The sequence below is a fragment of the Tamandua tetradactyla genome, chromosome 7 (assembly GCF_023851605.1).
Source record: "Tamandua tetradactyla isolate mTamTet1 chromosome 7, mTamTet1.pri, whole genome shotgun sequence".
NCBI classification, from domain to species: Eukaryota; Metazoa; Chordata; class Mammalia; order Pilosa; family Myrmecophagidae; genus Tamandua; species Tamandua tetradactyla.
The window spans coordinates 71,864,061-71,887,122 of NC_135333.1; the positions used below are offsets into that span (position 1 = coordinate 71,864,061).

The 23,062-nt window shown below is 39.8% G+C and overlaps 1 protein-coding gene and 1 long non-coding RNA gene across 4 annotated transcripts in view; one reads left to right on the forward strand and one right to left on the reverse strand.

The window, feature by feature from the left end:
• CLECL1 (C-type lectin like 1) overlaps window positions 1-5,948 on the reverse strand; it is a 38,295-nt gene extending 32,347 nt beyond the window's left edge. The window contains exon 1 of the mRNA XM_077169986.1: window positions 5,762-5,948. The gene's annotated coding sequence lies outside the window, so the exon portion shown is untranslated. The remainder of the gene's footprint in view (window positions 1-5,761) is intronic.
• Window positions 1-21,905, forward strand: part of LOC143691476 (uncharacterized) — an 80,131-nt gene extending 58,226 nt beyond the window's left edge. Inside the window, exons 3-5 of one of the 3 annotated variants that reach the window (XR_013179538.1) lie at window positions 15,430-15,740; window positions 16,897-17,001; window positions 20,006-21,905. This is a non-coding gene — a long non-coding RNA (uncharacterized LOC143691476). Of the gene's footprint in view, window positions 1-15,429; window positions 15,741-16,896 lie in introns of all 3 variants that reach the window. The other 2 variants (XR_013179536.1, XR_013179537.1) reach the window with 2 other exon arrangements.
• The last annotated feature ends 1,157 nt before the right edge of the window (window positions 21,906-23,062 follow it).

Genomic DNA, 23,062 nt, shown 5'->3' on the forward strand with positions numbered 1-23,062 from the left:
GGTGCAGTTTTTAAGATTGCATTTTTTGTGCAGTTGTTCCACCTCCAGGAGAAAGCTTCTATTTCTCTGTTTCTTGCTTGGGAATCTTGTTCTGTTCTATTTTTGTCTAGTCTTTTCTCTCCAGCTCCTATGATTTGTTTAAGTTCGCTCCCTCATTCAGTGCCCACTTTTCAGTTTTGGGACTAATTCTATCTTACAGCAGAACTCTTTATAGCTACACCTGCCCCCCCCTTTTTTCTTTCTCTGTGAGGCTTTACTGCCTCCAGTTTCTTCTGTGTTAGGATAGCCCACCCCAGCAAGTGAGATGGGGTCAGTCTAGAAAAGTGGATCACTTCAGAGAAGTCTGTTTTGCCTTTAATTTGTCTAACTGCCTGAAACAACAGTTCTTACCAGACTTTTGGTGACAATCTGTCTATACCCACCCCCCAAGGGCCTTTTTGTCTGCAATACTCCTCAGTGACTTGTGTTCCACCTTGGGTCTCTGCAGACTTAAGTCCCTGTACCTGAATATGCATGAAATATAGCTCTCTTCTGTGATTTGGTCAAGCCTCTGTCCATGTTCAGTGGGATCTGGGGCCATGTTGTCTCTATGTGGCTCTTGAGCTGTGTAGAATCATGTGAGAGGGCAGGTAAACAAGTACCATCCAGTGGTCTGAGATGAAATTTTCCTACCTGGTATTTTTTAGTTTCTTCAATTCAGCATTTGTGGAGTCATTTCTCAGTCTCTTTTACCCTGCAGAATTCAAAGCAAGTGGAATTTGTTCTTTTATTCATTAAATTTCTGGAGAAGCTTTTCTCAAGGGATGTTTATGTCACCATGCTGATGAAGTCACCTCACACTCTTCATTCTTTTGTGTAGGTCTGTATTTCCATTCATTGTTTTCCCTTTTGCTTAAGCAAATTCAATATTTCTTAAGTCCAGTCCTTCTGGTGACAAGTTCTTTCATATTTTCTTTGCCTGATTATGTAAAAATTCTATTTTAACTTTTATCTTTATTTTGGTATAGAATTTTTATTTGACAGGCTTTTTCCCCAGCTCTTTTTTGAAGTCATTCCATTGTATTCTGAATACTATAATCTCTGATAGGAATTCTATGTGTTTCTTTCTCATCTTCATACCTCTGTAAGCAGTGTGTTTATCCTGCTTATTCTCAGATCTCTGGGTCTATTTTTTCATTAGATTTGCAAAACTATTAGAAATTGTTTCTTCAGACATTTTTTCTGTGTTCTGCTTCTTTTGGGAACCCAGTTTCACATATATTAGCCCATTTTATAATTCCCCAACAAGTAGCTAAATCCCACTTAGTTTACTTTCTTTTTTCCTCTCTGCTTCATTTTAATACATTTTATTTCTATTTCTTCAAGTTCATTTATCTTCTCTTCTGAAGTATGTAATCTTCATTTGATCCAATCCCATCTACTGAAATTATCATTTTATTTCATTTTTTAAAATTCAGTTTGTTCTTTATTTAATTTTAATTTTATTCCCATAGTTTTCATGTTTTTATTAAATATTTAAATGTGATTATAATAGCTGTTTTAATTTCCTGTTATGTTATTTGCATCATCTTTGTCATTCCAGGGTCAGTTTCTGTTTAGTTATTTTTTACTTGGCATTGTTCACATATCCTGTTTCTTAGCATGTTAGATAATGTCTGATTAGATTCTGGACAATGTGAGTTTATGTTTATGAATGCTTTAATTTTGTTGTGTCATTTAAAAATGTCGGGTTTGTTATCTTCATATAAAAATTGTCACACAGTTAAGTTAATTGCGGATAAGTTTAATCATTTTGTAACTGTTGCTGCGATAGGTACTAGTATAGTCTTCTTTTCAAGGATGGTTTATCTTCACCATTGAGGTGTGACTTCCTTTACTGAATGGTTCTGGTGATCACTGATGACTTTGGCTTGTCAGAGTTTGAATGTCTCCCCACTGTATTTGAGTACTGAAAATTGTTCAGCAGAAAACTACTTTGTTGTTTACTTAGACTTATGATTTTCATTGCTAATTTTTTTTTTTTTTGCTTCAATTTTGCTGTATTGCTTGGTTTCAAGTCTTGTTCACAACCCTTAATAACAGTATTTGTGATGGTTAGGTTCATGTGTCAGTGTGGCCAGGTGATGGTGCCCAGTTGTCTGGTCAGGCAAGCAAAGGCTTAACCATTACTATAAGGACATTTCATGGGTAGATAATAAATCACAAAGCTGGTTTCTTAAATCATCAGTTCATTTGATTGCATCTGCGGCTGATTACATCTATAATCAACTAAGGGAGTGTATTCCACAATGTGAGAATTCAATCCATTGGATTTAATCCAATCAGTTGAAAACTTTCAGAGGGGAAGAGAGAATTTTCATTGTTTTTTTAGCCAGTCAGCCTTTCCTGGGGAGTTCACTGATGACCTTTATTGTAGCTGTCAGCTTGAAGCTCCAATATGGAATTTGTACTTGTGCATCCTTACAGTTGCACGAAACACTTTTATATAACCTCATTTTTACAGATATCTTCTGGTAGTTTTGTTTTTCTAGAGAACCCTGACTAATAGTGTACTTGTGTTCTAGTTTGCTAGCTACCAGAATGCAATATTCCAGAAATGGAACAGCTTTTAAAAGAAAGAATTTATTAAGTTGCAAGTTTACAGTTCTAAAGCCATGAAATTGTCCAAATTAAAGTAAGTCTATAGAAACGTCCAAATGAAGGCACCAAAAAGAGGTTACCTTCACTCAAGAAAGGCTGATGAAGTTCAGGTTTTCTCTCACAACTGAAAAGGCACATGGTGAGCTTGGCAACAACATCTGCTAGCTATCTCTCCAGGCTTCTTGTTTCATGACATTCTCCCAGGGGCATTAGTCTTCTGCATCTCCAAAAGTCTCTGGCTATGCAGGCTCTGTCATGACTTTAAAAAGGGGCTCTCTAAAAAATGTTTCCTCTCTTAAAGGATTCCACTCAAGGTCCACCTAGAATAGGTGGAGTTGCATCTCCCTCTAATAAAAAATTAATACACAGGTTGCAATGGTGGCTCAGTGGCAAGAATTCTTGCCTGCCAAGCTGGAGACCCAGGTTCAATTCCCAGAGCCTGTATGCCAAAAAAAAAAAAGTTAATACCCATAATCTGGTGAGTCATCTCCATTGGAACAACCAAAAACTCCCACCCGGCAATGCTGAATGAGGGTCAAAGGATGTGGCCTTTCTGGGGTCCACAAATTCAAATCAATACAACTTGATTTAGAATTTTAAAATCCCTAACCTAAGTCTTGACTCCAAAATGTAGTGGTTAAATAACATCTGTCATGCAAATTTATCTTTTTTTTTTTTGATAATACTCTAATCTGCAGATATGTAATGATATAAATATTGAAATATTGTCAGGAGATGTAAGATGTAATTAACTTAAATATTGTTATTTTTCTCTTTTCTGACCACTGACTTCTTGCCCCAACGTGTACTCTACTACTTCTGTAACCCTTTGCTCATCCTTTTATGGTGCTCTATTTTGTCTTTCTTCTATTATCTGGTACTATAAATGAGGCATTTCTGCTTTTACAGTAAGGAACTAAAACTACTGATGCTTAAGGAACAACCACTATTTAATTAAAAATTATATGCTTTTTTAATTTGAAAAGCATTAAACAACAATTTAGGAAGATCAAACAGCACAATAGAAGATTAAAAGCTTATAATATTAAAATTTCAAAGACACAAAAGAGACAATATAATGTTTTAAGCTAGTAGCCACATTTAAGGAGACTCTAATGAAAGGGAAATTGTGTAATTCAGAACTGTCAGATAGTTATAGAAAAGAGGAAATATGTTCTGAATTAAAGAACAGAAAATTAAGATGAAAAGAAACCATAGAATCATAAATGTCAAATCCAAATAAATAAATTTAGGTTTAAGTAAAAGTGAAGGTCCTGATATTTTATAGCTAGTTAAGTGATGTTAAAAGTAAGACAGAGGAGGCAGGCCACAGTGGCTCAACAGGTAGAGTTCTCACCCACCACGCCAGAGACTCGGGTTGGCATGGCAGGTGCCTGCCCATGCAAAAGAAAAAAAAAAATCCAAAAAAAAGGAACACAGAGATTAATGTGACAGTGGCTCAGTGGCAGTTTTCTCACCTGCCATGCCAGGGACTTGGGTTTGATTCCCAGTGCCTGCCCATGCAATAAAAAATGTAACACAGAGACATTTAGTTATTGGTATCCTAACTTATTTTTATTAGGGATTTTGCTAAAGATGTTTTTCAACAAAGCAACACATATGAAGAGAAATAAAGAGAGAGAATAAAGAATAACAGTTTCAAATATTTGTCTAAAAAGGACTTTTATTATACCTTTGAATCTGAAATATATTTAGGTTGACAGAAAAGATTAAATTGATAATTATATTCCCTCTGAATTTTAGTAGCACTATTTGTCACTGTTATTAAAAATCATTACCATTCAAGTTTCTGATCCTATGTCTGGGACTGAACTTTTTTATCTGGAAACTTTTATTTATTCTTTGGATTCTGAAATTCTGTGATGAAGTGTCTTCTTGTGTGAGTCTATTTTTATCCTTTCTGTCGGGCATTTGATGGGACATTTTAAAAGAAAACTCATGTTGTTAAATCTGAGAAAATTTCTCTTCATATTTGTTTTCCTATTTTCTTCTCAACTTTTTAATCTGTTCTCTTTTTTTTAACGTTCCATTTGGTAAAGTATTGGGCTCTTGGGTTGATATTCTAATATCGCTATTTTTTCCCCATTGTTTCCCTCTTTCTGCTTAGGTTCACTAAGCTATGAGAGTTCCTCAAAATTTTCCTCCAGAAACGTTATGGAATTTGCTTTTAAAAACATTTCATTACAACTTTAAGTTTCTGGAGTACTTTCTTGTTCTCTGATGATTCTCTTTTCACATTTGCTCTTTTGTTTAAGTGATAAAATATTTTCTCTAGCCTCCTGAGATTATTAATTATAAGATTTTGTTAAATTTTTGTTTTCACTGCCAGTTTTAGTCTGAACTTCATCTTATATGGCTTATTTTGGTCTGTGCTTTCTTTAGAGGTTTTCCTAAATATCTTTGATCCTTAACTGCCCATTAATACATGAGATACTAAATAAGCAATGGGAAGTTCTATGTCTCAGACTGGTGGGTGTTACTGTTTTGGCATAAACAGCCCATTTCTTCTAGCTCTCAGCATTTGTAGTTCTTTTCTATTGGACTATGCAGTTTTCCCAAGGAAGACTCCTCCAGTTTTTGCCTGGGTGCCTGAAGCCTGGATATCAAAGATCTTGGATATGATTAGGGTATAAATCAAAGAGTTTCTCCAACCATTGCGTAGACTTCCAATTAGTGCCTTTGTTTTTAACAAACACCTCATCCCTCAAACTTTCTTGAGCACCCCAGTCCTCTGAAATCAGATTTCTTTTGGAGCAATTTTGCCAGACAGTAAAGTTCCATTCTTCTGCATAGATGTGGAAGTTGCAGTTTGGTTGTTCACAAAGAGAAGTGTTTCAAGAGATTTAACTGCTCCTTTTACATAGTTTCAAAGCATCCTCCAGTTTTATCCATATTCCCTCTTTCTTTTTGCACCCATACCATATTAGTTTTCTATTGATGCATAATAAATCACCACAAATTTAGTGGTTTAAAACAGTGTACATTTATTATCTCACAATTTCTGTGGGTCAGGAGTCTGGGAATGGTTTAACAAGGTCCTGTACTTGAGGGTCTCGCAGGCTGCTATCAAGGTGTTAGCTAGCTAAGGCTATGGTCTCACCTGAAGCTCCACTGAGAAGGATCTGCTTCCAAGCTCATGTGGGGTGCAGCCTGCCCTCAGCTCCCTGTGGGCTGTCACACTGAGGGTTTCAGCTCCTTGCTGGCTGCCAGCAGAGGCCTCCTTTCTTGCTGCATGAGCCTTCCAAACATGTGCTCTTGCTTTTTTAAGCCATTAATGGAGACATTTACCTCCAGCAAGCCAGAATTTATCATCTTATGTAACATAACCATATATTATGATGTAATCACATACATCCTATTACCTTTGCTGTACTCTGTTGGTTAGAAGCAAGTCCCGGGTTCCCTCCACACTCAAGCGGAGGGGATCACACAAGGGTGTCAGGACCAGAACACAGAGATCCTGGTGGCCACTTTAGAGCATGCCCACCATTTCCAACTTTGGAGGTGCCAAGTGTCTACAATATTTGAGCACCTATAGCCTAAGTTACTTACAGTGCTCAAAATTTTTTTCATCCGTGGCTATTTTCTTTAATCTTTCCCATGGCATTAATTTTTTTTTATTAATTAATGGAAAAAAAGAAATTAACCCAACATTTAGAAATCATACCATTCTACATATGCAATCAGTAATTCTTAACATCATCACATAGATGCATGATCATCGTTTCTTAGTACATTTCCATCGGTTTAGAAGAACTAGTAACACAACCGAAAAAGATATAGAATGTTAATACAGAGAAAAAAATAAAAGTAATAATAGTAAAAACAAAACAAAACAAAACAAAACAAAAACCTATAGCTCGGATGCAGCTTCATTCAGTGTTTTAACATGATTACTTTAAAATTAGGTATTATTGTGCTGTCCATTTTTGAGTTTTTGTATCTAGTCCTGTTGCACAGTCTGTATCCCAAAAGCTCCAATTACCCATTATCTTACCCTGTTTCTATCTCCTGCTGGACTCTGTTACCAATGACATATTCCAAGTTTATTCTCGAATGTCGATTCACATCATTGGGACCATACAGTATTTGTCTTTTAGTTTTTGGCTAGACTCACTCAGCATAATGTTCTCTAGGTCCATCCATGTTATTACATGCTTCATAAGTTTATCCTGTCTTAAAGCTGCATAATATTCCATCGTATGTATATACCACAGTTTGTTTAGCCACTCGTCTGTTGATGGGCATTTTGGCTGTTTCCATCTCTTTGCAATTGTAAATAACGCTGCTATAAACATTGGTGTGCAAATGTCCGTTTGAGTTTTTGCCCTTAATTCCTTTGAGTAGATTCCCAGCAATGGTATTGCTGGGTCATATGGCAATGCTATATTCAGCTTTTTGAGGAACCGCCAAACTGCCTTTCACAGTGGTTGCACCATTTGACATTCCCACCAACAGTGGATAAGTGTGCCTCTTTCACCGCATCCTCTCCAGCACTTGTCATTTTCTGTTTTGTTGATAATGGCCATTCTGGTGGGTGTGAGATGATATCTCATTGTGGTTTTGATTTGCATTTCTCTAATGGCCAGGGACATTGAGCATCTCTTCATGTGCCTTTTGGCCGTTTGTATTTCCTCTTCTGAGAGGTGTCTATTCAAGTCTTTTTCCCATTTTGTAATTGGGTTGGCTGTCTTTTTGTTGTTGAGTTGAACAATCTCTTTATAAATTCTGGATACTAGACCTTTATCTGATATGTCATTTCCAAATATTGTCTCCCATTGTGCAGGCTGTCTTTCTACTTTCTTGATGGAGTTCTTTGATGCACAAAAGTGTTTAATTTTGAGGAGTTCCCATTTATTTATTTCCTTCTTCAGTGCTCTTGCTTTAGGTATAAGGTCCATAAAACTGCCTCCAATTGTAAGGTTCATAAGATATCTCCCTACATTTTCCTCTAGCTGTTTTATGGTCTTAGACCTAATGTTTAGATCTTTGATCCATTTTGAGTTAACTTTTGTGTAGGGTGTGAGATATGGGTCTTCTTTCATTCTTTTGCATATGGATATCCAGTTCTCTAGGCACCATTTATTGAAGAGACTGCTCTGTCCCAGGTGAGTTGGCTTGACTGCCTTATCAAAGATCAAATGTCCATAGATGAGAGGGTCTATATCTGAGCACTCTATTTGATTCCATTGGTCGATATATCTATCTTTATGCCAATACCATGCTGTTTTGACCACTGTGGCTTCATAATATGCCTTAAAGTCAGGCAGTGCAAGACCTCCAGCTTCGTTTTTTTTCCTCAAGATGTTTTTAGCAATTCGGGGCACCCTGCCCTTCCAGATAAATTTGCTTATTGGTTTTTCTATTTCTGAAAAATAAGTTGTTGGGATTTTGATTGGTATTGCATTGAATCTGTAAATCAATTTAGGTAGGATTGACATCTTAACTATATTTAGTCTTCCAATCCATGAACACGGTATGCCCTTCCATCTATTTAGGTCTTCTGTGATTTCTTTTAACAGTTTTTTGTAGTTTTCTTTATATAGTTTTTTTGTCTCTTTAGTTAAATTTATTCCTAGGTATTTTATTCTTTTAGTTGCAATTGTAAATGGGATTCGTTTCTTGATTTCCCCCCCAGCTTGTTCATTGCTAATGTATAGAAATGCTACAGATTTTTGAATGTTGATCTTGTAACCTGCTACTTTGCTGTACTCATTTATTAGCTCTAGTAGTTTTGTTGTGGATTTTTCCGGGTTTTTGATGTATAATATCATATCGTCTGCAAACAGTGATAGTTTTACTTCTTCCTTTCCAATTTTGATGCCTTGTATTTCTTTTTCTTGTCTAATTGCTCTGGCTAGAACCTCCAGCACAATGTTGAATAATAGTGGTGATAGTGGACATCCTTGTCTTGCTCCTGATCTTAGGGGGAAAATTTTCAAATTTTCCCCATTGAGGATGATATTACCTGTGGGTTTTTCATATATTCCCTCTATCATTTTAAGGAAGTTTCCTTGTATTCCTATCTTTAAGTGTTTTCAACAGGAAAGGATGTTGAATCTTGTCAAATGCCTTCTCTGCATCAATTGAGATGATCGTGTGATTTTTCTGCTTTGATTTGTTGATATGGTGTATTACATTAATTGATTTTCTTATGTTGAACCATCCTTGCATACCTGGGATGAATCCTACTTGGTCATGATGTATAATTCTTTTAATGTGTTGTTGGATATGATTTGCTAGAATTTTGTTGAGGATTTTTGCATCTATATTCATTAGAGAGATTGGTCTGTAGTTTTCGTTTTTTGTAATATCTTTGCCTGGTTTTGGTATGAGGGTGATGTTGGCTTCATAGAATGAATTCGGTAGTTTTCCCTCTGCTTCGATTTTTTTGAAGAGTTTGAGGAGAGTTGGTACTAATTCTTTCTGGAATGTTTGATAGAATTCACATGTGAAGCCGTCTGGTCCTGGACTTTTCTTTTTAGGAAGCTTTTGAATGACTAATTCAATTTCTTTACTTGTGATTGGTTTGTTGAGGTCATCTATGTCTTCTTGAGTCAAAGTTGGTTGTTCATGTCTTTCCAGGAACCCATCCATTTCATCTAAATTGTTGTATTTATTAGCATAAAGTTGTTCATAGTATCCTGTTATTACCTCCTTTATTTCTGTGAGGTCAGTAGTTATGTATCCTCTTCCATTTCTGATCTTATTTATTTGCATCCTTTCTCTTCTTCTTTTTGTCAATCTTGCTAAGGGCCCATCAATCTTATTGATTTTCTCATAGAACCAACTTCTGGTCTTATTGATTTTCTCTATTGTTTTCATGTTCTCAATTTCATTTATTTCTGCTTTAATCTTTGTTATTTCTTTCCTTTTGCTTGCTTTGGGATTAGTTTGCTGTTCTTTCTCCAGTTCTTCCAAGTGGACAGTTAATTCCTGCATTTTTGCCTTTTCTTCTTTTCTGATATAGGCATTTAGGGCAATAAATTTCCCTCTTAGCACTGCCTTTGCTGCATCCCATAAGTTTTGATATGTTGTGTTTTCATTTTCATTCACCTTGAGTTATTTGTTAATTTCTCTTGCAATTTCTTCTTTGACCCAGTCGTTGTTTAAGAGTGTGTTGTTGAGCCTCCACGTATTTGTGAATTTTCTGGCACTCCGCCTATTATTGATTTCCAACTTCATTCCTTTATGATCCGAGAAAGTGTTGTGTATGATTTCAATCTTTTTAAATTTGTTAAGACTTGCTTTGTGACCCAGCATATGGTCTATCTTTGAGAATGATCCATGAGCACTTGAGAAAAAGGTGTATCCTGCTGATGTGGGATGTAATGCCCTATAAATGTCTGTTAAGTCTAGCTCCTTTATAGTAATATTCAGATTCTCTATTTCTTTATTGATCCTCTGTCTAGATGTTCTGTCCATTGATGAGAGTGGGGAATTGAAGTCTCCAACTATTATGGTATATGAGTCTATTTCCCTTTTCAGTGTTAGCAGTGTATTCCTCACGTATTTTGGGGCATTCTGGTTCGGTGCATAAATATTTATGATTGTTATGTCTTCTTGTTTAATTGTTCCTTTTATTAGTATATAGTGTCCTTCTTTGTCTCTTTTAACTGTTTTACATTTGAAGTCTAATTTGTTGGATATTAGTATAGCCACTCCTGCTATTTTCTGGTTGTTATTTGCATGAAATATCTTTTCCCAACCTTTCACTTTCAACCTATGTTTATCTTTGGGTCTAAGATGTGTTTCCTGTAGACAGCATATAGAAGGATCCTGTTTTTTAATCCATTTTGCCAATCTATGTCTTTTGATTGGGGAATTCAGTCCATTAACATTTAGTGTTATTACTGTTTGGATAATATTTTCCTCTAACATTTTGCCTTTTGTATTATATATATCATATCTGATTTTCCTTCTTTCTACACTCTTCTCCATACCTCTCTCTTCTGTCTTTTTGTATCTGACTCTAGTGCTCCCTTTAGTATTTCTTGCAGAGCTGGTCTCTTGGTCACAAATTCTCTCAGTGACTTTTTGTCTGAGAATGTTTTAATTTCTCCCTCATTTTTGAAGGATAATTTTGCTGGATATAGGAGTCTTGGTTGACAGTTTTTCTCTTTTAGTAATTTAAATATATCATCCCACTGTCTTCTAGCTTCCATAGTTTCTGCTGAGAAATCTACACATAGTCTTGTTGGGTTTCCCTTGTATGTGATGGATTGTTTTTCTCTTGCTGCTTTCAAGATCCTCTCTTTCTCTTTGACCTCTGACATTCTAACTAGTAAGTGTCTTGGAGAACGCCTATTTGGGTCTAATCTCTTTGGGGTGCGCTGCACTTCTTGGATCTGTAATTTTAGGTCTTTCATAAGAGTTGGGAAATTTTCAGTGATAATTTCTTCCATTAGTTTTTCTCCTCCTTTTCCCTTCTCTTCTCCTTCTGAGACACCCACAACACGTATATTTGTGCGGTTCATATTGTCCTTGAGTTCCCTGATACCCTGTTCAAATTTTTCCATTCTTTTCCCGATAGTTTCTGTTTCTTTTTGGAATTCAGATGTTCCATCCTCCAAATCACTAATTCTATCTTCTGTCTCTTTAAATCTATCATTGTAGGTATCCATTGTTTTTTCCATCTTTTCTACTTTATCCTTCACGTCCATAAGTTCTGTCATTTGTTTTTTCAGTTTTTCCATTTCTTCTTTTTGTTCAGCCCATGTCTTCTTCATGCCCTCCCTCAATTTCTCAATTTCCTTTTTGAAGAGGTTTTCCATTTCTGTTCGTATATTCAGCATTAGTTGTCTCAGCTCTTGTATCTCATTTGAACTATTGGTTTGGTCCTTTGACTGGGCCATATTCTCAATCTTCTGAGCGTGGACCGTTATTTTCTGCTGCTGGTGTCTGGGCATTTAGTCAGATTTCCCTGGGTGTCGGACCCAACAAGGTTGTAAGATTTTTCTGTGAAATCTCTGGGTTCTGTTTTTCTTATCCTGCCCAGTAGGTGGCGCTCGTGGCACATGTTTGGAAGGGATCCCCCTGGTCACTGTTCTCCGCGGCCTGGGGATTTCCGATCCAATTCTCTCAGTTGGTTCGGGGGGCCACACGTGGTGGGGGCGTCAGCCGTTGCGGCTTGAGGGGATCCTGTGGCTCCTTTATTAATTTCCCTATTGGTGTTTGGTTGGACCCAGTCCCTGCCACTGTCGGAAATTCCCTCCTCTCCCCGGAGGGGTGTCGGTCGCCGGCCGCAGCGGGCCTGGAGAATTCGCTACCGGACCAGGAAGCCGCCCGCAGGGGAGGGGCGTCAGTCGCAGGCTGCCGCAGCCTGGGGAATTCACCACTGGAGCAGAAAGCCGCCTGCGGGGGAGGGCCACCACGGCTTGGGTAGCCCTCTGTTCCGAGACTCGTAGCCAGACCAGGAAGCCGCCCGCAAAAGAGGGGCGCCGGCCGCCGCGGCTTGGGAAACTTGCCTCTCCGAGACTCCCAGCTGGCCTGGGAAGGAGGGAGGGAGGAGCTCCAGCTGCCACAGCTGCCGCTGTTTGGGGGGTCGCGTGCCGCTCGGGGATCTCACCGCAGCAGAGTCTCGCAGTCAGACTAGCCAGTCCAGACTGGGGTACTCTGTGTGTCCATTCCCTGCCATTGCCCCGGGAGCTGTTCTGCACTGTTTCTGTTCACCTAGTAGTTGCCTTGGAGGAGGAACTAAGACGCACGTACCTTACTAAACCGCCATCTTGGCCCCGCCTCCCGGCATTAATTTTTATAACTTATTTATTATTATTTATTTTTTAATTTTTCCATGGGCAGGCAACAGGAATCCAAGCTGGGTCTCCGGCATGGCAGCCGAGGTCTGCCTGCTTAGCCACCGTGGCCTGCCCTAATTTTTTTTTTAATTAATGTTATCTTAATTGAGTTTCTAGGAGGAAGCAGAAACAAATACGATGGCTCAATATTACAAGTTTACCAAGAACCCCCTGACTGAATTTTTTAAATATTATTTTATCTGCTTGGAAATAAACATTTTAAAAAATCATTTATGTTTATAGGGAAAACATAGACTATTATTCTTAATTATTTATCCAATATTATTACAAAGCAACTTGATTGATGATATTAATGAACATACTTTTCAAGCCCATATTCTTGACACCTGAAATATATAGATATATATCTCCAAGGAATATTTCAGGGAAAGACTGTGTTATATTATCAGATGAACTTTTCATGAATTCGCATAAAGATGTGTACTTTAAGTAGCAACCGCAATTTCATGAAACTTGTAAATATACTCTGGCTACTTTACTAGTTAAAGTTAGCACTTTATTAGGAATATCCTGTATTTTGGGTATAACTTTCAGTACTGTTCATGTCATTAGCTTGCTTTAACCTCACAGCATCACAATAACTACAGGGGTAGGTACCATTATTCTATTTATTGATGAGGTAAAGAAGGATAAGAGTAGAGCAAAGATTTGAAACCAGATTTCCTTAAGTGCCTGGAACCAATAGATCTCCCTGTCTTTTTCAGTGGTTCTGTGTGTACATTGAGACACACTGTTATCATCCTGCCAGGCAGTTTATATCTATTTGTTAGCTTTCATTTTCTGCTGTGGCAGAGCTTCAGGATCTGTTAGAAGTGACAGCTTAGAGTCTGTCCAGGTCCTTCCTGGGCATGCAAAAACACCTGGACACATGCAATGCCCCATATGTGTATGTGACCATCCAGAGTCACAGGAACATGGAGTTTTTCAAAGCCTGCTCTATACATCTCTTGCTCAGTTTTTCCTTTAAAGTTTTTTTTTTTTTTTGGTAAGATTTTAGTTTGCCCCAGTTGTTATTATTGTCACTTCAGGTAGCTATGGTGATACAGTTGCCACAAACACCCCATGAGATAAAGGACTTATGCAAGAGGGAAACTGTGCCAGATCAAATTAGAGAAGTGTTTTTTGCAGAACTGCTAGGCAGGTCAAATTATAACAATTCTCTGGAATGGAGCTTGGAGGAATTTCTGACCTATTCTCTGACCACTAGTGACTGCTAGGCTGTCAGAGTCACTGTAATTGTGAAGGTGTTGGTTATTGAAGCTACCACAGTGCTGGGGAGGGGGAGATAGTAATCAGGCAAGTCAACATGACATAAAACTCATTTTTCTTTCCAAGAGTTATCTGGTTGGTTCTCTTGAATATATGCTTCCCAAATTGCTGTAAGCCAGTAGTTAATTTCCAGAGTTTTTAAAGTTGATTTTGACAATTTTTGCCAGTATTTATATTGCTTTTTTGGATCAAAGAAAAAATTGGAGGTCCTTGCCCCACCATTCTTACAGATATCCAAACGTTATCTTCATTTTTTTACTGTTGTGCTACAACTGACATGGTTTTAGGCCTGGAGTTGGTCAATAAATACTTCAGAGGTATTTTAATTAGTAGTTCTATCTTAAAATATGAATCTGAAGGATTAAAATGAAAGATAAAATCTTTCTATACCTCTTTTACATAATGAGGAATGATAGAAGAATTTTATTTTAGAGTTAAACTTTGGGGTGTGTGTATAGATATTAGGGTCCTTTTGATTGTGCAAAGTTAAGGTCCTATTGACATCATGAGGTGATTACTTTTTTTTTTTTTAGGAATAACTAGTAAAGTTTAGTAAAAGAGAAGTATATCAAAGAGAGAGAATACAGATGTGCCCAAGCAAGGGGCACACAAGGAGTGGAGTGGACCAGCTTGTTTTATAGGAAAGTTTTGTAGGTACCAGGTTTCCAGAGTAACCTTCGAATATTAGGTGTCTTCTTTATTCTAGGAGGAGATAGAAGAATTCATGGTTTGTTGTCACATACCTAAAATTTGTCTTTGGGCAAATGGTTAATGATCTTTATGACCCTATGCTTCCCATTATTAACTAAGAGTTTGCTTTGGACCCAGAATTTTATAAGCTTTTATGGCTTGGGGAGGTTTCAGTGGTTTGAGGAGGTTTGGGGGGCTTTAGAAAAATTTTTGTCCCAGGAAGTTGGCTTCCCAGGACTTACAGTTGTCCTATTTTATCTTTCTTCAATGCCCTCCCCCCCCCACACACACACTGAAAGAATTCAATCCCTTTAATTTTAAAGGGAGGTTGAGGGATAAATTTTTTATGTTTTCATAAAATTGAGAGAGTACATGTAGAAATGGGTATAATTAATTGCTGACAATATTGGAAGGTTTGGGGGTTAGTGGAAAATATAAAAATATTATGTTACAATCCACCCCATTTTACCACTCTTAAAACCTTCCTGCCACCTCTCCCACACAAGTCTCTGTGTGAGAATGGGAGGTTACAGATTTACAGCTTGCAATATAGCATTTGGGGGATGTAAGAAAATTAAGTTTAGATTTCACACAAGATGGCACAAGAAAGGGCTGCCGGTCAGCTCAAACTGGTCTTGCAGGCAGGGAAGGAGAACACCTCTGATGTAAGCCTAGAATTGGCTCCAAATAGGTAGAAACAAAGTTTAAATAAGTAATGGTCAAGGTCATTAAAATATAAAGCGTTATTCAAAGCGGGAACCTTTGGCGGGAAATTTGAGTTAGACCATACAGACAAACTGTGACCTCTGGAGTATCCAATCAGCAGAGAAACAGGGGAGGGACCTGGGTGCTAGACTTAGGATATAAATACCTGTGGCATTCTATTGTTTGGTGTGCCAGCCACCACTTTTCAGCTAGGCACCCATTCTTACAAGATGGTGAGTAAATTCTTTTCTTCTCCACAATCACGTGAATGTTTATTCTCTTTCAGGTATGGCGTTCTTTCTAACAATTTTGGGGTTTGTCCGAGATCCGAGGCTTCAGAGGAGGACCCCAGAGAAGATGAAGGGAGGCATGACCCATTGATTGAGCAGTCTCAGACTTCACCTTTGAGGGCCCACCTCCAGCAGCCAGAAGGACCTGAGACCAGGATGCTTAGATCTGCCAATTGTGAAGGAGAAAATGGGGAAGAGAAAATCTGCCCCATAGTGACCAGGCATCTCTGTGCAAGGACTGAAGTAAGAAAAAGACCATTAATATTGCCTTGGTAGTCAGGATGAACGCTGATGAGCCTGGTGTTGAGTAAGTGAGTGTGGCGTCCCAATCTACAGTTCACTTTTCCCATGAAGGAAAGGGCCAGAGCCAGACAAACCAAGAGGGTGCTGAGACAGAGGAACCCAGGCAAGACTCAGAATGGGGAGAGGCAGTTGGCCAGCTGGGGAAAAAGGGAGGGGTACCTATAGAGTTCCCCAAGAACATTCCCCTGGATAGTCCATAGGGAGAGTGTTGGTACGTTGGACCAACAGTGATAAGACCAAGGGGAGAGGAAAACGTACATTTGGACAAGAAGAAAGCATTGTGCCACCCCATGTATTCTGTCCAAAAAACAGGGCAAATGAGGATTGGCTTTGTGCTGACCTCATGCTATATGTTAATGAAGAGAATCCCGTCTTCAAAGAGGAGTCTGATTATGCCATGTATTGGCTGAAGGGAAGGGGGACCCCTCTTTATCCTGTAAAGATCAAAACCCCAGAGCCAGATGTTGAATCTTTAGAAGCTAAAGCCTGGGGTCCTTTGTTGAGCCTTTCTCTGCCCTATATTTCTCCCCCAGGGCAGGGACTGTTGGACCGTGAAGTCCCAATAGAACTAATCCCCGGGGAGCTGGAGGGGCAATCAGGGCCAACTGCTCCACCATCACAACCATTCAACAATTGAGGAAGAAGTTGGAACAATGTAAAAAAAAAATTATGGAATTTTTCATTTTGGGGGGCTCCTGAGGAAAAAATGTGAAAGAACATAGACCTGTTGAGTCCCTGTACCCTCTGAGAGAGATACCTATTGGACCAGGGGAAATCAGTTATATACCTGGTCTGAACTTATGTCTATCTCAACTCTCCTCTTTATGGGGAAATAAAGGGAAATGGTGAGGAAGACAGCTGTGAATGGGAGAGCAACACCCATCCAGACAAGGAGTAATAGCAGCACAGCAGAAATTCCCCAATGTAGATCTCAATTGAATAATAATGATCAGGAAGACAGGGTGAGAGATCTTTAAGACCTCACTACATGGGGGATAAAATTGGCTGTACCCAAATCTCAGAACTTAAATAAAACTTTTGAGGTGGCTCAAGAAAAAGGCAGCTTAAACTACCCAGTAATTTTTAGTACTTAAAAGGGACTTGAAGAAGCTATCTAGAGCTACTGATATTCTGATAATTTTCTGGTTTTGCCTTTTTAGTTTAATAGGACTTTTTCAAAATGGTATGTGACCACTTGATGCAGAGTCTGGGATTCTCTATAATAAGTCCCTTAGCCAAATGCAGGACTTGCAGACTTGCTACAGGTAAGAGTGAAGCAAATCGTTGAATAAACCTATCTGGATGTAGGAGCATTTTCCTGTAGGAGTTCAGTCTTGATGGCAGTGTCAGTGTAGAAAGTGGACTCCTAGGAGGATTATGGTGTCTCCTGACAGGACCTGCCAACTTCTTCTGGCCAATAATGTTGGCATTATTTGAGGTGGCAGAAAAGATGCTGCTTTCTGATTTATTTGGGCAAATAGCTGAGCCAAGGAGAGATTGGATGATTAAAAGAGACACAAGGGATACTTTGTTAAACTGAAGACTTCATTTGGAAACAAACAAACAAAAACCTTAAATAATCTCTTGGACATTAGCCACATCTTTTATGCAGCTTTTCTAGCAAAATATGTTTTGGTACGTTTTTTGGGGGAATGAGTTTAAACAAAACTCCCTTTGCTTACCGGCAAAAGTTGAGGGACCAGTCATGAGGAAATATTCAGGGATGGACCCTGAGAGTCCTGTGGCCTAAGGACATAAAGGGGTCTTAGCTGACATTCAGAAAAAGATCCAGAAAATGAATGGGTGGAGGGATAAACCACTAGGATAGTTATTGAGAGAGTCTCAAAGCGCATTTAAATTATGACATTTTGTTGTATTCAACTTTACTGGTGATGGCGGCCCTTGAGACCCAATCAGGCCCCTTTCTCTGCTTCCACATTTTATTTTAGATACAGGATCATATGTTCCTTCTTTGGTGCAGGCATGGGCTTTTGTTTGTTGTTTGTCTTCTCTGAGATGTTATATGAGGGGAGGCGGGGAGCAGGTGAAAGGGCAGTGCCCAGAACTGCTCAGTATCAGGGCTGTGAAAGGCAAACCAGAGCCACCTGGCATATTGGGGGTGGGGACTGAGGGGACAGAGGCACCGGGACTGAAAGTGTAGGTTCAGCACCTGCCTGGCTCTCTTCTCTAAGCCCCCAAACCCTCCTGCCACATGCGGCCCACCCCTGGGCTCCCAGGACTGTGCAGCTGCTGGCCCCTCTGGGGGTGGGAACCAGTGCCAGGGTGGGCCAGGGATAGGCCTGGCTGAGGGGCCAGCACAAATGCTGGCTGGGGTTCCCCAGGCTGCCTGCCAAGTGCAGAAACCAAGTTACGTGGCTGCATGGTTTCCCCTGCCATGCCCTTGGTTATAGTGAGTTGTGAGAAGGGAAGAGGAAAGCAGAAGCCATAAACTGAAGTCATGTTGGGCACGATCAACTGCATCGTCAAGAAGAAATTAGAGATAAAGCAGGGAGGAGACAGGCAGAGGCAAGATAGAGAAACAGTCTAGGCTAAAGGGGGAAAAGAAGCGAGGAGGGCATAGGACTCAGCAGGGTGTTACCACTGTGGGAAATCTGGTCATTTCAAATGGTAATACCTGAGTTTAAACAAAGAAGGTCAGGTGATAACCCTGATGTCTTTTGAGGATTAGGGAGGTCAGAGTTTGCTCATCTCATGAGCCCACTGAAGCCTTTGGTAAATCTAAGGGTAGGCCCATATCAGGGAGAAATCACGTTTTTGTTGGAATTAGTGCAGCTTAATCTTCTGTGAACCATATCCCAAAGGGAATTGAACACTCCAGTAGCTCTTTCACAGTTTTAGGGGTAAAAAGGGAAAGATTTAAAGTCCCCATTTTCAAACCTACTAATGTCTGTTGAGAAGATAACCAAATTATAAGCCCTCTGCTGTACATTCCAGAATCTGGGAGTAACTTGTTGGGAAGGTGTAGGAGTTAGATTCAGTTGTCAACTTGGCCAGGTGAAGGTGCCTAGTTCTGTTGCTGTGGACATGAGCCAATGGCATGTGAACCTCACCTGTTGCTGATTACATCTGCAGTCGGCTAGGAAGCGTGCCTGCTGCAATGGATGATGTTTGATTAAATTGGCTAGTACTTAAATGAGAGAATTCAATGTAGCACAGCCCAAGCAGCTCAGCATGCCTCATCTCAGCACAAGCAGCTTAGCCCAGGCCTTTGGAGATGCAGAAAGAAATCACCCCGGGGAAGGTTGTTGGAACCCAGAGTCCTGGACAGAAGGCCAGCAGAGATCACCCTGAGCCTTCCCATGTAAGAAAGAACCTCAGATAAAAGTTAGCTGCCTTTCCTCTGAAGAACCAATGAAATAAATAAATCCCTTTTTATTAGAAGCCAGTATGTCTCTGGTGTGTTGCATTCTAGCAGCTAGCAAACTACAACAGAAGGGAACTGATAGTACCCATGGGACTGGCTGATGGGCATGACCCAAGGCTTCTACATAGAAAGCCAGTGAGAGCATTGCAGCATCTATATAAAAAGAGCCACTGTCAGCTGGTACTGGGAGGGACAGAGAAGGACACAAGGAGGAAAAATGGCTTCAGGGGCAGAACTATAGAGGCTGGGATCTGAAGTTGGGAGGCCTTGGACTGGAGAACAGACCAACTCAAGCACTTGGAGAAGGCAAATTTGCCCAGAAGGAAGAGGATAGGCCTCATGGTGGAGGAGTGGTGACACCCCAGGCCTTGGAGAGGGTTGAGCACATTTATTGGATTTTGGGGAGTCTGGCTGTCACCAAGTAGAGGGGTTGGGCATTTGCCCTGGAGATGGCAGAAGACCTAAGTGCTGCCTGATGCTTGGAGGGGATGGAGCCAAGAGGGGTGTGGTCTCCCCAGTGTTCCCAGGGTCGCATTTGGAGAGATGCAGGCCACTGTGTAGGCCCTTGGAAAGGATGGAACTGTTGCTTTCTAAAGCTCCGAAGATAAATGACTCAGGCTTTGAAATCTAATGCAGTTTGCCCTGCAGGTTTTTTAAACTGTTTGGGTATGGTGAAGCCTGTGTTCCTTCTAATTTTTCCTTATGAAAATGGGAATATGTATCCTATGACTATCCCTCCTTTGTATGTTGGCAGCAAATAACTTATTCTGAGTTTTACAGGTCCAGGGCCAGAAGGGAGTTTTGCCTTAGAATAGAAGATGTCTTCGCAAAGGACCTCTTAAGAACCATGTACTGGCTTTGTCCTCTAATCTGTCATCCCTCAGGCACCTTGACTTGCTGGCCCAGACCCCAACTCTTGAATTTGCTGCCCATCAACACCAACCTGGCTGTTGGGTCCTCATCAAATCATAGAAAGCATCCAAACTCCAACCGGCCTGGGAAAGATGTTGACAACTGAAATGGCTATCCAGATGGCAGAGAAAGATTGAACTCACCACACCCGAGTGAAAGGACCAATACCTGAGCTGGATAATAAGTATCCAAAACACAGTCTGATTCCTGGGAAATAACTCCAACTTCAGATCCTTTAGAAAAGATACTATATGATAGTTATGTTAAGATGTTATTATTGGGAATACATGGCAAAGGATGATATTGTCTGTACTATGGAACTTCACCTACTATATAAGACCAAAGGCAGAGATGTTTATTTTGTTCAAAACCTAAATTTTCTGTAACACACAACCTAAATCAGCCTGCCTGGACAGCTCATTTAAACAACCCAAACACATGGAGCCCAGAATGGAAATGAGGGCTTATAAATCTGTATAGCCTAATGTAATACCCACATGCATTCCAGGGTACTTGGGGCAGATAATTTTAAAATATTGGCAAAGTCCCTTGAGGGACTGGAGAAAAAATATGGAACTATTAAACTTTCCCACCTGAGAAACCCCTGAAATTCTCTCAAACATTAGGGACTCCCAGGTTAACAGGGCAAGTCCTGGATCTTAAGGCTTATTCTTGTGAAACCTACTTCTATAGCAGAAGAGCTAAGCCTAATATAATTAGGCCTAAGAGTAACTTTCAGAAAACCTCTTTTATTGCCTCTCTCTCTCTCTAAGTCCAACTCTGCAAGGAAAATCATTACTCGCCTCCCACCCCTCCTCCTAACATGGGACATGACATTCAGGAGTGAAAGTCTCCCTGTCAACGTGGGACATGACTGTTATTCTGAGCCTGGCCCTGGCACTGTGGGATTGAGAAACTTTCCAGAACAAAAGGGGGGAAAATGTAACAAAATAGAGTATCAGTGGCTAAGAGAGTTCAAGTAGAGTTGAGAGGCTATTCTGGAGGTTACTTTTGTGCATATTTCAGCTAGATATTGCTAATTGCCATAGTTTGCCAACCCCCAAACAATATTTTCCTGTTAATCCCAAAGAACACCCCTGTCTCTACAAAAGCTTCATGCTCTAAGTCTATTTTCCAGAAACCATAGCTTCCAGATGGTTCATAGGCTGTATAAGTCCTGAAACCCAGAGGGGCCAACCTCTTCAAGATCATCAACTAATTCCATCTCTCTATCCTATATTGTCAACACCCCTTTTCAACATGAAAAAGTTAGAATAGTCCTAGCCCTATTATCCCTAATGATTGGGAGAAGGATCAAAGGAGAAGGAATAGTTATAACAGAGAAGATATGATTTAAAAATGACTGCAGAATCATTATATTGATATTTCTTCTATTCTCCAGTGTCTTAGAGAAGCTAGAAGGAAAATCCTGAAATTGTGGAACTGTAACCTATAATGAACTTTGAGATCTGTTATATAACTCTTTGTTAAAATGTACTTTGAAATTTATTCCTTTTTTTGTATATATTTTAGATTTCACAGTTAAAAAAACATATTAAAGAGATGATCATTGGAAGGGAAGAAGGGGTTTTTGGACTTGGGGTTTGAATTCTTTATTTTAATCAAACTGACCCTGGTTAAAGAAGAGTCTTACCCAAGGAAAACAAATGAGGGATCTAAGGCCCAATTTCCAAATTGGGGATGCAACAAGCCCTGTCAGATTGGTGGTACATGTAACTGAAGGTGTAAAGTCCCAAACTGTTCAGTTTGATGAAAGGCAATCTTAGTAAACTCACCAGGAAGGAGGTGGAACAAAAGTTCAGGCAAAGGTTTTATTGTCAAGAAAAGAAACAGAGCCACACAGGCAGTACTTCAAGGGAAAGAGAAAAATGGCTGCCCCAGGGTGGCAGGGGATAGGGTTTTTATGGCTTAGGGTTAGGGAGTTGGGGGACAAAGGTTAAGCAGGTCCCTATTGGCTAGTTTTCAGAAATAAGGAGCTAAGCTTGGAGTTGGCAGCTTTACACTGGTAAAGTTTAAAATTTAAACATTGCCTTAAGCATGCAGGGTTATAAAATGCTGGAGAGGGTATAGTAAATAGGGGAGTTGAGAATGCATTTGCTGGAGAGTGGAGGCTGAATAATGGGAGGTTATCATAAGAGGGCAGCTGATGGAGGGCGAAGTTGATGCTGGGCTGGGGCAGTTTGGGGTAAGAGAAGCTTTCTGAAATATTTGTCAGGGGAGGGTTACATCCTGGGGGGAAGGGGTCCTGTCCTCCAGGCCTAACATTTGATGCTTGACAAGTAATAGACTGAAGAGACTTAATGAATCAATGGCAATTGAGTGGGGAAAACAAGTGCTTTTGTTGAAAACGAGTAGGGGGTGTTGCAGTTGATCCTTTCCTTGACTCTGATAGGATGATGTATGATGGACTACCCAGTTTCAAGGAAGGACCATGAACATGGGATTAATTTCACAGACCTAAAGGCAGTGTAAACTAGTGGTGATAACCATTAAGTAAAGAGACAAACATCCAGCATGGGGCAGCAGCAGAGATGCAGTAGTAATTGATAGGATATATGGGATCAGGGCAGATCTCACTGGAAAAGACCTTTTAGGAAGGTTCAGGATACAAGTCCTGTCCCCCACACCAATAACGCCTTCTTTGATAGCATCTAAAGACATTCAGCTGGAGGTTAGTTCCCCAATACAGAATGATCCCAAAGTTGTTAGGGAGACAAAACAGAAAATTTGGAGAAATAGAGACAGGGTACAGAGATACAAATGCCTGGGTGGAATGGATTAGGAATATACAGTCCAGAGTCTAGACAAAAGCAACTTACGCTTGTACAACCGGCCAACCTCCTGCCCTTGTCATGCCCTTTCCGATGGGTATGGAGGAACATGAAAAGAGTTCAAATGCGTGGTACTCCTTTTTCAGAATACTACTTCCAGTGAAAATTGTAGTACATTGTCCTCTCTTTTCCTTCCAGTTAGGGGTGGAAAAATCAAGGTCATACCAGCTTCTCACC